The 6,642-nt window shown below is 41.7% G+C and overlaps 1 pseudogene; it reads left to right on the forward strand.

The window, feature by feature from the left end:
- The first annotated feature begins 4,015 nt into the window (after positions 1-4,015).
- On the forward strand, positions 4,016-5,881 carry LOC147824167 (signal recognition particle 19 kDa protein pseudogene; annotated as a pseudogene).
- Positions 5,882-6,642: the final 761 nt, after the last annotated feature.

Here is a 6,642-nt window from a genome sequence, read left to right on the forward strand (position 1 = left end):
GTTTTTTAAATTACTTGTGGTTACCGGAAGTGACTCCGGGCTTTCTGTCTCTATGCTGTTTTGTTGTATGCACGGTATTTCCATGGTCCTCATCTGTGAAATCTATTCTTCTTACCCAACGGGGTATCATCCCGACTCCTCTCACTGCCCCGCTCTATTGGCACACACCTTGGCAGTCATACCCGGGTCTGGCCTGCTACCGATCTCCTGTTTCACAGCCCAACCAGGTAACAGGCTTGGGGAGGGCGGTCCCATTTTGATCATCTTTTGATCTTCTACCTCACTAGGCCCAAAACAACAGGGCCAATTGATCATGGAGTGGAACCTGCAAAACTGTAAACCTAAATAAACCTTTTTTCTTTGTAAGTTGATTATCTCGGTTATTCTGGCTATAGAGACACACATGAACTTCAATAATTATTATAATTTTAGTTTTCAGATCGCAATTTTAAAACAAAATATCAATCCAGTGTTTGTAATAAAGAAGTGTGACGATATGCTTTTTTTAAAATAGATTTTTTTAGGCGGGTGTTGTGTTGTGGTGCACACCTGTACCCCTAGCATTTGGGAGAATTGAGGCAGGAGGATTGCCAGAAATTCAAAGCTAGTCTGGGCTACATAGTGAGTTCAGTGCCAGCCTATACTATAGAGCAAGACTCTGTCTCAAGAAAACAAAACAAGGAATTCTATAATGTGATAAAGAATTTTTGACTAGCTGATGCTTGTACCTATTGTATAGAGATAAACATCTGGAAAGAATGTCAGACTATGGGCTAAATCATAGATAAATAAACAGGCCTCAAAAATAAATGTAGGCAGAAATGTTTCCTTGCTTATGGCAGTGCTGGGGGCCAAACCCCAGGTCTCAAATCTGCTAAGTAGGTATCTACCCTAAGCTGAATCCCCAGTCCCTATTCTGTTCTTTTCTATATGGTGATGAATTTAATGTACACGTGTGTTGAAAGGAGAAAAGAATGCCTTGTCTTTCAAAGAGTTTCTATACTTGTTAACCTGTGATGGCTTTCTCATTTTCTTTCTTCAGAGAACCCAAATATTGTTTGGAAAAGCAACATGCTCAGTTGAAAGGCTTCCACTTCTGACCCCTTGCAGCTAGGGTAGCTCACTAGTGTCAGATATGAGCAAAGCGTGCTGCTTAGGATCGCCAAGAAATCATTTTAAAAGACTGACTTGGCCACACTATTTTTCTCTTCACCCTTCCTCCCTAGAGGGGCAGTGGCCACATTGCAAACAGGAGGAAAGCCCACACCAGGGTGGCAGGCTGAGTGGAAGGGCAGAAATGTGCATATTCAGTGACATCACAGACCTGCCTTTTAAAGAAGAAAAATAAGTGCCTGACTTTTTTTCCCCCCTTTGGTGATACTGGGGATTGAACCCAGGGGTTTGGCACTGAACTACATCTGCAGCCCTTTCCTTATTTTTGGACTCCAACTTCCAATTCTCCTGCCCCAGGCTCCCAGAATGCTGGGATTACTTCAGCACCACACCCAGCTATGCCTGACTTTCTAAAGCCACTGTAGTTGTGTTCCTGTCATGGAGCCAAATGCAGCCCTAACTGCTGCAACAGGAAGCTTTTAAAACCCCCTCCTGGAGGGCTGGGGATTTAGGTCAGTGGTGCCATGCCTGCCTCACAAGCGCAAGGTCCTGAATTTGATCCCTAGTACCACAAAAAAATAAATAAAACCCCTCTCCTGGAGTGTACCCGCATAGAGGGGTTCCTGCAACGCTGAGCCTTAGGCAGTTACTTTTTTTCTCTATGAGGTTATATAAGTTCTTTTCAAAGTATTAACAGAGTGGTACACATTTCCACAAAAGCCTGCTTTTCTCTTCTGTCTATCTTCTACTTGACAAATGGAATCTGCACATACAGCTCTGCTGTGTTAATCTGAGATGAATGGGGCTTCTATTTCAGCCTTCTGAGGCATCTCTAGAGAATGCCTAGCTAGCACTTAGAGCACCTGGATGCGTTTAACTGAACTGCACCTAAAGGCTCAGAACAAGAGAACGAGCTACATTTACTTTGTGGTAATGTTGCTGTTGGTAATGGGACTTGGATCTTTTTTGTTTGTTTATCTAAATACTCATCCTTTGGTGAAATTTCCATATGAAATTTATTTAGATTTCTCGAACAGGTGATGGATTGAAGCAAGGGCACTGCTGTTGATTAAACCAACCACTCCTGTGGCTGGGGAAGTCCAGTGACTCATGCATCTCTAGCCACACTTTCCCTTGGCCACACCTCCAGCCTCGGATGGCCCCAGAAGGATCATCATGGACAAAAGGTCAAAGGCCCTGAAAGAAGATTCAGGCCAGTTTAGGCAGGAGATTTGAGAGCTGCAGGCATGAACTAAGATGTTTATTTGGTGCCAGGACCCCTTTCCCTAAGGAGAGGCACTGGTCAGCAGTCTCTAGAGTCCAGGGCTCAGGACAGGGGTCCCCAGTACCCAGAATCTAGGGTTGCCAGAAAGATAAAATACCCAGTTCCATTTGAATTTCAGATAAATAACAAGTAATTTTTTAGTTTAAGCATATCTCATATAGTATCTGCAACACCCTTATACTTTAAAAAATATTTCATTATTTATCTGAAATTCTTAGGCATCTTGTATTTTTATTTGCTAATCATGACCCTATCTGGGTCCAAGGACAATTCTGACTCACTGATTAGTCAAATCAAAGAAATATGATCCCTCAGTTTTGAAAGTTATCATCCAGGGGAAAAACAGACTCTGAACTATGAAGATAAAGGGATAAGGGTTAGAAGGTCCAAGAAATCAAGAATAAATTTTGGAGAAAACTCAATTTAATGTCAAGTAATTGGCATTTAATTGCTTAAAAAATATTATAGTCATCTTCTCTACTTTCTTAGCTATGTAAAAGACTGTGTAGATGAAATAAACAACTTAAAATGTGCAGAAATGGATATTGGCAGGAAAGAGTACTTAACACTAATGGAAGATGGACATGTAAATTCCTAAACATTAACAAGAAGCGATCTCACATTATTGATTTTGGCTATGTTAAGAAAAACCATAGACCACTTAATCTTCTTTGTACGTACCCCACCGAATTCTGAGTATTTATCAAATTACATTATGAGAGCTGAGAGTGCAGGGAAGGATGCAGACCCTTTTCCTCCTGGAGTCACCACTCTCACTGTGTTTTCATTTTTCCATCGATCCTACGGTATAAATGGCCTGGAGTGCATGCAGATTCAACAATTAAGTGATAAGCAATATTTTAAAGTATTTAAACTGCTGTTTGACTCAGTGTCTCCCAGGCCATTTCCCCCTTGCAAGGACAGTTGGTTTTCCAGAGTTCCAGTGGGCCTCTTGCAGAAATGGGGTAGCCTAGTGTTAGGGTTTAGATCTAGACTGTCCCCAGCCCTCGTGTGTTCAGAGGTGGATCTTCTGGAAGGTAATTAAATGGGGGTGGGAGGATGTACTCAGCAGTGGATTAATCCCCGATGAGTCTAGCTAAATGTGCTCTTAGGTGGTAGGCCCTGGTAGGAAGAGGCTGGTACCTGGCGGCAGGGCCTGGAAGGGTACATCTCCCTCCCCAGCTCCTCTCCTCTCTCTGCTTCCCGATTGCCATGCTGTGAGCAGATTTCCTCCACCCAGGCCCTTCCATCCTGCTGTTTCTGCCCTGCAGCCAGCTGACTATGAAACTGTGAGCCAGAATAAACCATCCATTAAGTTGTGAGTGCCAAATAGTACATCCCCTAATAAGAAAATGACTTAGCCAGGATGCAGCTTCTCAGGGGCAGGGCTGAGGAGCCCACTGTCACTAAATGCAGCACTGCAAGGCCAGATACAATTCAGTACCCGGAGTGCTTTTAGCCGAGTCTCACTTATACCATCATAGTCCTAGGCTCCTTACATAAGCTTCTCTGATTCACTGCCCTTGTCTCTAAAATGGATAGTCTACTTTGAGATTAAGATGGGTTTTGGCACATATTTATTCATTTCTAAAATGTATTTTATTATATATAATAAAATTTACCCTTTTCAAGTATACACTTTAGTGATTTTTAGTGTACTCACAACATAGATTCATCCTTCCTCCCAGTGCTACCAGAATTACACTTAAAGGGACAGATCTATAAGGACAAAGAGAATGAAAGAGGCTACATAATCGATCATGCAGACTGGAGAAAGCCGAGAAGAACCTAATTAACACAAAGAACTTCTGAAAAATTCAGGGCTTGGCATCAGGTATCTGTGGATTCAAAAGGAAAGTGAGGCTCAGAATAGGAGGATGGGGTGAATGTCTACTAAGGAAGGAGTTAGGTTTCAATTCCCTCCCCTCCTTTGAAAAGGAGAAGACTGGGGTGATTTTTCTGGAGGAAGAAATTGGGCAGTCAAATCTCTTGACTGGAGCATAGCAAGTACATTTGAGGGAGAGGATCTCCTACTCCAAGCAGAGAAATCCATTAGCAATGCACATTATGAATGCTAAGATCTCCTGGCTTCCCAGAGTACAAACAGCCAACCCTGGATCCTAAAGACAGGTGCATGAATAAGATCTGGCTCACATGGATTTGAAAAGAACTAAGTGAGAAAAGAGCTAAGAAGGTTGAAATTGGGTATGCTAGGTCACATTACCTCAAGCTCACAGTGCACAAGTCTCCCCCAGGTATCCAGAGGGATGGATCAGCTGCTGGAGGCCTATGGCTCGCAGCTTTGAACCAGCAGAGAGCACTGGAATGGAAGCCAGAGACCAAAATAACCACAATAAAAAGGTAACTTACATGAGATAAACTATACAAGGAAAGAAAATAAACAGGCTTTAAAGCTATCATTATCATAGTCAGAGGAATAAATATACTCATTAGTGGGAGTATAGCTCAAGTTCAATCCCCAGCAACAATAAAAAAATACTCCAAACATGAAACAAAAATAGTTTGCTATATAAAAAGAATATTCTGACGGCTGGGGATTTATCTCAGTGGTTCCACCACCTGCCTTGCAAGCACAAGGTCCTAAGTTCGGTCCCTGGTACCAAAAAACACACATAGAAAAGAAAAGAATATTCTGAGACTGAAGAGTTCTTAAGAATTAAATATAATAGCTCTAGTTCTCTCATTACGGGTTCTGTGAGATCTGGGGTTGTGTGGAAATGGCTTGTGCCACTGCAAGGTCCCCAGCAGACCAAGACAGATTTATTTGTATCTACCCTGCTTATTTAAATAATAAGAAAACCATCGCAGAGGGGAGGTGGATCCCAATAAGTAAGGCTGTTGAAAATCCTACAGCTACCGAGATTCAAGACGTACGCTCAGCAGTTGGACTCAATGTATTTCTTGAGAAAAATAAAATGTACTCTAGGGAATGGAATCATGATGTTCAATACAGAGGCAGAGTCCGGTCCAGCTCAAGCAGAAAGATGGCAGCCTCTGCCTGGGACAGTTCCCATCGCGTAAATCAGTAATGTTGTATGCCCCAGAAATGATACCTAAACTGAAAACAGGAACACAGAAAACAGGAGATGGTGACCCAAACCTTCAGCAAGGAGAGGGAAGTAAAAAAGGGAAAGGAAAGAAGAAGAAGTGATCTGCTGTGAGCATCAAGTATGTGATTCTACTGTGAGGGACATGATGGAGGCTTCTTTGTAGCTGCGGGGAAACAGCTTTTCGTTTGCATCAATCATGTGAACTGTGAACATTTGTGCCTCCCATCTTCATCATCGGAGTTAACAATGAAATGAATACATCAGAAGTACAACACATTGAAAATGTACATCTAGCTGTTACGCAGTATAAAAGAAAAAATTTTCTGTCTTTCATTGAAGAGTTTTTGTGGAAGAATAAATATTTTTAAATGGACAATGGACTCTTGCAGAAGTTAACAGAAATCTGTATCTGTCCTCTGTGTAAGCATTATTTCAGATAAATAAGTTCAATAACTTGAAATACACATTTTGTTCACCTTTTAAGTTAATGAAATAAATTTTTAAACTTAAAAGAATTAAATATAATATAGTAGACATTAAAAAAAAAAAAACTCCTGTGGTAGGTGGAATAGGATGTCAAAGTCCAAAGACACCTGTGTCCTAATCCTCAGAGCCTATGGCAAAAAATAAAACAATAAAAAGACTTTATATGTATGACTAAGGTTAGAAATCCTGAGATAGGGAGCTTATCCTGTACAATCCCAGGATAACTGCATGAGGTCATAAAAGCTGAGACTCTTCTGGCTGAAGTGAAGACAGGCTGCAATGGAAAAAGAGGCACGGGAGATTAGAAAGCAGGACAGAGACATGACCCACTGATGCTGGTTCTGAAGAGGCAGGAAGGGGACAGGGCTGAGGAACGTGGGGGCGTCCCTAGAAGCTAGGGGAGCCCTTTGCTGACAGCCATCCAAAAAGCAGGAATCCCAATCCTAAAGCCACATGAAGCCAAGTTCTGCCAACAACCTAAATCAACAGTAAATGATTTCCCTGAGGCGCCAGAAAGAGTGAAGCCCTCCAGACACTTTGTCTAATCCAGTGAGACACACGACAGATTTCATGAACTATAAGGTGTGGGTTATTTCAACCCATGGCATGGAAAGTTTGGAACATAAAATTAAATATATTTCCCAGAAAGAAAGTAAAAAGAAGATCTGGAAAATAGAGAAGAATATA

Source organism: Heterocephalus glaber, unplaced genomic scaffold, assembly GCF_053883595.1.
Source record: "Heterocephalus glaber isolate CG9 unplaced genomic scaffold, H.glaber_assembly_v1.0 deba00001553, whole genome shotgun sequence".
Lineage (NCBI taxonomy): Eukaryota > Metazoa > Chordata > Mammalia > Rodentia > Bathyergidae > Heterocephalus > Heterocephalus glaber.